The sequence below is a fragment of the Globicephala melas genome, chromosome 20, assembly GCF_963455315.2.
Source record: "Globicephala melas chromosome 20, mGloMel1.2, whole genome shotgun sequence".
Lineage (NCBI taxonomy): Eukaryota > Metazoa > Chordata > Mammalia > Artiodactyla > Delphinidae > Globicephala > Globicephala melas.
In genome coordinates, this window is record NC_083333.1 from 41,932,522 (window position 1) to 41,941,741 (window position 9,220).

The window sequence follows — 9,220 nt, forward strand, 5'->3', positions numbered from 1 at the left end:
CCTTTTCCCTTTTTTAAACAAACAAACATACAAAAAAAAAAAAAAAGCTAAGAGGCGACGGAGGCCGAACGCAGAGTCCGGATCGGAGAGAAAACGCAGTAAGAACTTTTAGAAGCAATAAAAGGCAAAAAATACTACTACCAATAATAAAAAGACACAAATATCTATGCAAGGAGGTTCTGACTGAGCCTAGCGGCCCGGCCCGGCCCCGGGATGCTCCCCACCCCCCCGGCCCGCGGGCCGCGCCGCCCAAGCGCGGATCTGTGCACTTTGGTGAAGTGGGGGCCGGCGCTGCCCCCTCCCCTCCCCAGGTTCTTACAATCAGTGACTCGGAGATTTGGGGCCCCAGTGCCACTGCCCTCCCCCGCCCCGTCCCCGCTGTGCGTCCTGCTGTTTTTTAAAAATCTGTTTCCAAATTTGTATGGAATGGCAAACTGTTGGGGGGGTCGGTTTGGGGAGGGAGGGTTTGCATGGAAGACACACACGCACACCACACCGCACGCACACGCAGCCCCGGCGCGGGCGTCCGGGGACAGAGAGAGGAGAGCTCACCGCACACACCCCCTCCCCGCAGGCAACTCTGTCCTTTCCCGGGACGAGGGAGGAGACCGAGAACTGGAGGCAGCCCCACCCCTGCCCGACTGTGCCTCGGTGGGCGCCAGACGCCCAGCGATTTCCAGTGTCTGGAGAGGGGGTTTTTGTCCGAGACATCCTCTTGGCTCTGGTTGGCAGGTGGGCAGGGAGAGGGCTGAGGGCTCCTTCTGGAGATTTCCCAAAAAAGGGGGCAAAAGGAGAACCTCTTCCCACCGGAGGCAGGAGATCAGGCATCCAAACACACTCTGCAAAGATGCAAACCCACAGGCCACACACCCACACACTCACCCACACACTCACACGCAATTTTACCTTCCTCTTGTAGTGAAGATGAAACTCCCGTCGGACACCCGAAGTGCATTGCGTGTTTCTGTTCAGTTTAATGACGATTAATAAATATTTATGTAAATGAGATGCAAAGCCGGACCGGTTTCTCACGGTGGCCTCATTTCATTCGGGGGATTGAGCTGGGACTCCGGGTGATGGAGAAACAGAGTCAAGTGACTGTGCAGTGGCCATGTAGAGGGACCCTGGGCATTCCTGGGTAGGATTCCCACACTAAACCCCCTCCCACCCACCCACTGGGCACCGAAACAGCTATACTTCTGCCCCTCCCAGACCTTACACAGACTCACACACGCCCCCAGCACAAAGCATTGCACTAATCTCATTACACTCCTTCAGTTCCCAAACATGCACACGCACCTCTTTCGAAAACAAAATATCTTTCCATCACTGAAAAATGACCGAGTTGGGAGCAGTCGGTCATTTTACAACCCTCTGCTCACTGTTGCAAAAAAACAAGTGTGTAGAAATGAAGAGACAACCATTTGAGCCAGACAAGCGTGTTTTAAAATAAAAATCAAAAAACTATAAAGTTATGAGGATGAAATATTAATGGGAGAAGTCTTTTCAGTCTTAAATTTGCAATTTCAGTGGACTCAAGGGAATCAGCCTTTTTCAGGCTCAGGAATGCTGAAATTTGTAGGGGTGTTGATGAAGTTGGAGGAACACCCCAGAGTTCTATGAGGGGACCTGAGTCTAGGAGTCCACCAGGTAGGCAGAGTGGAGCTTGACCTAGCCACAGGCTTCCCCTGACAGGGCCTCGAGAAGCCCTGTGGTCTACACAGGGACAACCCCCTTCCTGCCTGGTGCAGCTCCCGGTAGAAGGACGCCCTCAACTTAGGCAGAAGGAGGAAGGGCGCCTCGGAGGAGCCTTCGGCCCAAGCCGCTTCCCCCTCTCAGGCAAGATAGCCCCAGAGTTCTTTCTCCGATCCTCAGGGACAGAGGCTGCTCTGAACTGACTTCCCGGAAAGAACTCCCCCCCCCCAGACATCAGTGCCCCCTGGAATATTTGGAGAGGGGTCTAAGTCCCAAAGGCCCCCCCATCCCAAAGCCTGAATACACTTAGGAGTACCAGGACCAGACTGTTTCTGAGTCTGCTTATTTAAATTATTTTTTCATAAATATTTCTGCCCGTTTCAGAGCAGAAATGGGCGTTGTAGTGTTGAGTTTGCGGTTTGAGGTCAGGCACGCTGAAGCTTTTACAGGTTGGATCCAAGACCCCAAAACGAGAGCACCCTGACAAAGGGGGAAAGGGAAAGGTAGTTGAAGAAGGACTCCCTAGGTGCAAAAGGGAAGATCGGATTATACTCTCTGACCCTGAGCGCGGCGGCTCCCCTAAATGACCATCCCAGTAGAGACGTGGCTCTCCTTCCTTCACCCCGGGATGGATGGCGCGGAGCAGGGACCGGGCCGGGAGCTGTCCGCTCCCGGGTGCTGACGCTCTTCCAGCCTCGCGCTTTCTTCCTGCCCCAGAGGGAGGCCGAGCTTCCCTGGCTCCAGGGAGTGCCGCGCAGCGTGAGGCCCTTCCCAATGCCTGGCCTGCCGGAATTCTGGGCGGAACTCTCCTACAGTTTTCGGAGAATTTCACTGGAATCCTTTCCAAATTTCACCGCGTTCTCTGGAATTCTCGTAGGATCGCTTCTCTAGCGTGAGATTTAGAACTGGGCCTTTCGTTCTGGGGATTCGCCCCTGTCGGTGGTCTAAGACGGGGGCTCTTATAGACCTCTAAATCACCCCTATTCTTAGGAGAAAGAAGTCGGCCCACCTTCAATCTCCCTCACTTCTTGCATGGAGTATGGACCAAGGTGAGAACCTCAGACCCAAATCTGAAGGAGTCAGTTCTGCTCATGGCAAGGGTCATGGCCTGGCAGGGGCAACTGGAGAGAAAAGGAACTCGGTACACATCCCGAGGCCTGAGTCTTTTCCTGCCCTAAGAGCAAGGTTAATTGGGATTCCCTCCCATTCAGCTGGCTTCCCAGAACGCCCTCTGAAGTCCCGAGCTGGGTGGCATCCAAGTGGCTTGGGGCCCGACGCAAAAGACCCCTCCACGTGGCTCCCCGGGCCAAACCATAGACTCCTGAGCTTTGCTCTTCCACGCGGCTCGATTCTGTTTTTGAAGCCGGATCCCAGCCCTTTCCAAGGATGCTGACGACTCTTGGGCCGCTGCGTCTGTGGTCACTTCGGGCGGACGGAGTGCCCGGGGCCCCTTTTGGGGTGGGGATCCCTAGCGCCTCTGTATCTTGTGAAACCGGCGTCCTCGTGAGCCGCCCTTTTCCCAATTCCTGACCCTTCCTCCACCTCTCTGCACTCCGGCTGCGCTCTATTCTCCCATCGCCCCCCTCCCCAACACTCAACTTCCCTGGCGAGATGGCGAGATGAGCAGGAGAAGAAGATGCGTGTGGACACACGGCCCCAAACTCCCCCTCGCAGGTCTTTTTCTCTCGCTGCTCTCCCACTTCTGCGCGCACACACGGAGAAGCTCCAGGAACAGAAGGAGGTGTGTTTGGGGGGGCGGGGAGGAAAAAAGGGGCCAGAGCGGTGGGAGGGAGAGGGCAAGGGGAGACGTCGCATGCCCTTCTTGCCCGAGCCTGAGCAACGGCATCTCCAAGCAGGAACCAGGCCGTCTCAGCTCAACCCCTGGGCTGCCAAACCGAAGGCTGGAGCTGAGATCAATCCGGAGGGCATCCTCCTCTTGACTTTCCCACCCCTGTTCAAAGTCCAGCGTTTGGAAATGACTGGGAAATAGAGATGTCTCTTAGTCCAGGCCATTTGTACATCAGGGGAAAGAGAGGGAAAGCACTACTGATTCTCCCCTCTCCGTTTAACCCTATTTCAGCCAGGATCTGGACTCTGACCCCCCAGTGAACCTCCAGTGAACCCTCAGCTCTGATTTCGTCACCCAGGGGAACAGCTCCATAAATCACTGAGTACAATCCAGGGAAACTGAGCCCCATTGGAGTCAACGACAGGGAAGTCCTGACACACCCTACACTCTACTGTCTTGTGTTTACTTCTCTCTTTTTCCCTTTTATGGGAAAGTCCACAAGATGGGAGATGCAAGGTTTCCCCCTCAGAGGTTAGAGGTTTCATTCCCTCTTGGGCAACATTTTCTTCCTCCTCTTCCCCAAAATCTTTAACCTGAAGTTGCCTGCTCCTTGGAGGAATCTGTTGATTTGAGGGAACATTGAGACGGAGGGATAGTTCTAGATTACACAGTTTAATTCTCAAGGAAGGCAGGAAGAAAGAGAAAGTGGAGGCCAGGCCTGACCAGCCCTGGCCTTGACATCCACTCCCAGGCCCCCCGTGTGACAACCAGGGTGAGCACAGGATTCCACACCTGACTTGCCCATATGTGCTCAAAGGAGAAAGCTTTTTCTTTTGGTGAGATGTAGGAGGGGGCAGACGGGCCTTGGCTGTCACAACAGGCTTCTCAGCTCACAGCCCAAGACACTGTCACTTTTCTTTCTTCAGGGCTGGGTGCCCAGGCACTGGCCACAGGCCCAGAGGGGAGGTGACGACCTGAGTGGTGAAAAGTCTTGAAAGCCTGTTCCTTTTCCAAATCCTGAGGTGGCTTCTGCCTTTCTATTCCTCATTCTTTTAAAATTCTGGACTAAGTTTTCCTGGTTGAGAAGTGGTAGGAAAGGGCACAGACACCTTGGGAGGGTCGTTATTGCTCTCTGACATTTTCTCCACCCTAAAGTAATGGGGTAGGAGCACCCCACCCGCTCAGGAGTGCCAGCATGAGAACGCCCAGACCAAGCCTGGGCTCACAAGCAGGCGGGCAACCTGTTTCTGGGGGCAGATGCCAATGAATGGGAACTTCAGCCCCAGTGCGGGGAGGGGAAGCTGGGGCACTCGGGGCAGGTGAGAGGGCGAGGGAACCCCTAGATGCTGCCTGTGCCAAAGGAGCTTGGGCACTGCGTTGGGTGGAGACGCTGCCCAGATGTGTGCCTGGGTGTGCTCTGCTGCTGCCCACTTGCCTGCCCACTCCAGCGCAGGAGCCCAGCGCAGCCTCCCAGGCGGACTGCGGTTGCAGGGTTCCAGAGCCGAGAGCGTGTGCCCGGTTTTCCGTTATTTGAACCTTTCTCTGGGCTTCTCTCCACTTCTGTCTGCGTCTCATTCCTCTTTTCGGAATTAATTGAATTAGGAACAGGTCTTTCTGGGGCGCTTCCACTTCCCGCCCGAGGCTGTGCTAGCCAGGAGGCCAAGGCTGCGAAGTCAGGTCCGCCAGGGCCGAGGGAGCCCCCAAACCCCTTTGGGGACCCGCGTGCCAGTTCCTACCCTCAGCCAAGTCTTCGCCAAGGGCACAGCTGGGCGGGGTCTGGGCAGTCCGCCCGGCTTGGGACATCTGTTCTCGCCAGAGTCGCATTAAAGGCGAGAGGTGGGCGGGGGTGGTGGTGGTGGTGCTCAGAACCAACCCCTCAATCCCGAGTCGATGCCTGCTTTCTCGACCACAGGCGGAGGCAGCAGGGGACACTGGACTCGCAGAGTTTTTTCTTTCCCCTTGGGAAAAGCGAGCGAATCGTGTGGGGCAAGTAGGGATTTCTCTCTTGCCTTCATCTCTCCTGCTGCTTAATCAGATGCCACATCCGGCCTCACTCCTGGAGGGCAACAGGGTACTCCTGCCCTGCGGGAGGTGCCCAGGAGTCCCCGGGGGCGCCGGCGCCCAGGATACCGTGGGCCGGCCGGCTGTGGAACGGATCCCGCTTGCAGCGAACGAGCGCTCGGCTGGGCTCGGAGGCAGAGGCCGGGGCGCCGCGCAGGGGGTGGGTTCAAAACAACTCAGTTAAAACAGCGAAAACACTTGGGTTTATATCGGGGGGAGGGCGGTGCTTTTTTAAAAAATCTGAGAAGAACCACACAGCCCCTAAGCAAAACCAAAACAAAATCCTTAACTACTGATCTCTTTGTAGCAAAAGACAGAAAAATTCCTCAAACACTTCTCCCTTGGTGCCTCCACGAGAAAAGCTCCCGGCTGGCTAAGCCCGGCGCCTGGACACCTCTTCACCACCTCAGCGCCCTGGCGCTGAGCCCAGGTCGCCCCCTGCCCACCCTTCGCTCGCGCGTTGGTGCCAGTCTGTGCCACTCAGCCGGTGCCCGGTGCCCGGTGCCAGGCGCGGGGGGAAAGCGGGGAGGAGCTGAGGCTCCAGCTTAAATTCCATGGCATCTGTTCATTATTATACAGTGAGGAGTTTTATATGGACAGCTAAATTAAAGACAGATTTTTGCCAGAATTGCAGATCCCATAAAAATGATGACACAGGATGGGGGCTTTTGCTTTAAAAAAGAAAGAAAGAAAAAATTTAAAAAACAATCCAACAAACCACAACCCAAACCCTTCTGTGCCCTCTCCTCCAACATTGTGGAGTTTCTTTGCCCCCTTTGCCTGCCTCCCCTTCTTCCACCAGCATGGGCTGCCCAGGGAGAACAAAACCCCAGTGGCTCTTCATGCCCGCTCTGCTCACAGATGCCCAGTGACCAACCAGGTCGCTCCCACAGCCGCGGGGAGGGGGGGCGGGGCGGGCAGGCAGAGGTGGAATAGCCAAGTCCACCTTGGTGTGGAGGGTCAGGATGGGAACTGGAGCTGGGAAAAGAGTGCCAGAAAGGGGAAGGAGTCAGGGGGCCTGACCTTTCCACATTCCTAAGTCAAAGGGCAGGCTGCATTTGGGGTTGGTTGCCAAGGCTGGGGACAGCCGGTGAGTACCAGGCATGCGGGGCCCTCCAATCCAGGGCACCAGACAGTGCCCAGGTCCCCCTCTCTAATGGAGAAGGTGATCCAAAGATTGGGCACTGGGCACAATTTGCCCTGGACTGGGAGTTGTGGAATTTTTAATTTCAGAGATTCTAGACGACTGGAACCTACACCTTGGTGATAGTCTAGGGCTTTGCAGAGGTTCAGAAATTCTGAGTTCTGGGTCAGGGAGCAGACCTCCCAGGCTCCAACTCTGGAGCTCTGGTTGCAACAACTCTAGTTGCAATGATTTGAAGTTCAGGGATGCTGTTGTAGGGTGCTGGGGGAGGCTGGAAGAGTCTGGGCAGGCAACCCAGGGAGGATGGAAGGAGTGAGGGCCACTCTCAGGGGTTCAGACACGTCTCCCCAAATTAGTGGGAGCCTTTCTTATTTTTCTTTCATTCAATTTTTTTTTCAGGGAAGAAAAATATCTGTGGAGTTCTGTGTCCTCCAGACAATTGCACTGTCTGTGTCTGTGTCTGTGTCTGTAACTGTCTGTGTGGCTGTCTGCTCATCTCCCTCAGATTTGGAGCTGACAGAATTCATATCAGAAGAGTGAGCACAGGGACATCTGTGTGCGGAATGACTGTGCCTCCTCGAACCTGCCAATCGCTCCTGGCACGAGCTGGGTAACAAATGCCTGTTACCTCGGAATGCTGGCGGGTGGGGGTGGGGTGGGGGAGGGCGCCTGGCACCACCCGGCTGCCGAGCCCTGCCAAGGCCCCCGCCTGCCCTCAGCGGGTCCCGCCCGCCTTCCCCGAGTTGGGGGTCCACGGAATTGGATTGCTCGTTAATTAGCAGCGGTTAGAGAATTTGGGTGTCTCTCAGCCCGGGCCGACCGGCCTCGTCAGCCTCCCTAATCCGGAGCCTCCTCCCCTCCTCCCCTCCCTCCATGTTCTCCGGATAAGCTCCGGGTTTCTACTGAGGGCGGGCGGGCGGCCAGCTGGGGATGGGGTGGCTCGCGGAATGCAGGGAAAGGGGTCTCTGGAGGGAAGAATTCCGCCGAAGTTGCCAGGAGGTGTTTCTGTCTCGAAGCGGCAGGCTCTGTGCGGAGGGGGTCTGCATAGACGCGGCTGGGCTGTGGGGTGGGGCAGAGAGACCGTAGATCGCGGACAGAAGACCGAAGAGAGACGGGGCTGAGGAGCTGCGGCAGAAGGGAAGGAACGAGAGAAGGCAAGAGGCCGAGCCGCACCGTCCCCTGTTCCCTCCGCGCCAGGAGCCTCCGAGACTCGGCCCAGCCCGCAGCCGCGACCCCGCGGGCCTCCGCCGCCCCTCGGCCCAGGCCTCCGGCCGCGCTCCCCGATCCATCAGCCGGTTCTGCTGTCGGAGGTGGGGGAAGGGAGGGCGCCACACCACAGCCGGTGCCAGCTTGGGGTGGGGGTGGGGGTTATTGCGAGGAGGGGCGGAGAGCACATCTAAAATTCCGAGACATCTGTTCACCCAGGGAAGAGGCACCGGGCGCAGGAAGGTTGGGCGCCCCACCCGCGGTTCTGCCCGCGGTTCCAGGGGCGGGACTCCCGACCCCCCCGACCTCAGCCAAGCCCCCACCCCCAGCCACCAACGCTGGCCTGCACAGGGAGGAGGAGGGGGGCGCCGATCTGGGGATCGGACTGGGGGTGTGAAATTCAGGAGCTGCTGTGCTACTGGTGGGTCCTCAGAAGGGGAGAATCAGGGCCCAGGAGGGCTGTGTGGGGTGGAGATCCTGCAAAGGAGGATGTGGAAGGATGTCTGTCAGGCTAGATCTCCTCAGAGCACCCACAGACACCCTCCACAAACACACAACTCAGAGATCATACACACTCAGATATGAATGCTCCCCTTCTTGTAAACATGCATAACTGGCCCCCTTCACACTCAATCACTTATTCATTCAAGCAGTTTTACAGATACTCGGTCTGTGCTGGGCCTGGGCTAGATAGTGGGGACATACCTTCTTACCCAACAGGAGCTGTGAGCACATTCAGACACCCAAGTGCACGGGCCCTCACACTGCCCTGACACTCACATAGATCCTAGTGGGAGGGGGACCTGGAGGGAGGAGGTTCCAGTGGCAGCACCCTCCTCCTCATCATAAGCAGCTTCCCCCAGGGGAGCCCAGGGCAGGGTCTAGAAGCCCCAACGGGGGGCTCTGGACCCACTGCCAGGCACTTCTCACTTGCTTACCTACTCCTTATTGGTGGGAGCCCCTGCCCCCAGGTTTTCCCTGAACAAGTTCCAACCCCATTGCTTATCAAGTCTTAATGACAACCTCTCTCTCTCCCTGCCTTGACCTGGCACCTGCCCCTCCACCTGGGCTGCCCTAGCTGGGCTAACAGAGGCCAGGCCTCTCAGCTGGGAAATGTCCATGTGGTTGCTACTTAAAAACTGATTTATGAGGCCGTGGCGGCTGCGGAGGCTTGGCCTGCGGTCCTGGTAGTAATCAAGGGCATATGCCCATCTCGCCTGGCACTGCCCAGCTTGTGAGCCCAGCCCTGGCCTCTGCTCTCCTGTTGGGATGGGAGAGGCATAAAAGGTACCAAGTCTTCTTTCTCTTCAAGTCATCTCTCTCCT

At 56.8% G+C, this 9,220-nt stretch overlaps 1 long non-coding RNA gene across 2 annotated transcripts in view; it reads left to right on the plus strand.

Annotated features, from left to right (window-relative positions):
• The first annotated feature begins 7,544 nt into the window (after positions 1 to 7,544).
• LOC132594122 (uncharacterized) overlaps positions 7,545 to 9,220 on the plus strand; it is a 10,797-nt gene continuing 9,121 nt past the window's right edge. Inside the window, exon 1 of one of the 2 annotated variants that reach the window (XR_009560311.1) lies at positions 7,545 to 7,999. This is a non-coding gene — a long non-coding RNA (uncharacterized lncRNA). The remainder of the gene's footprint in view (positions 8,000 to 9,220) is intronic. The other variant, XR_009560310.1, reaches the window with a different exon arrangement.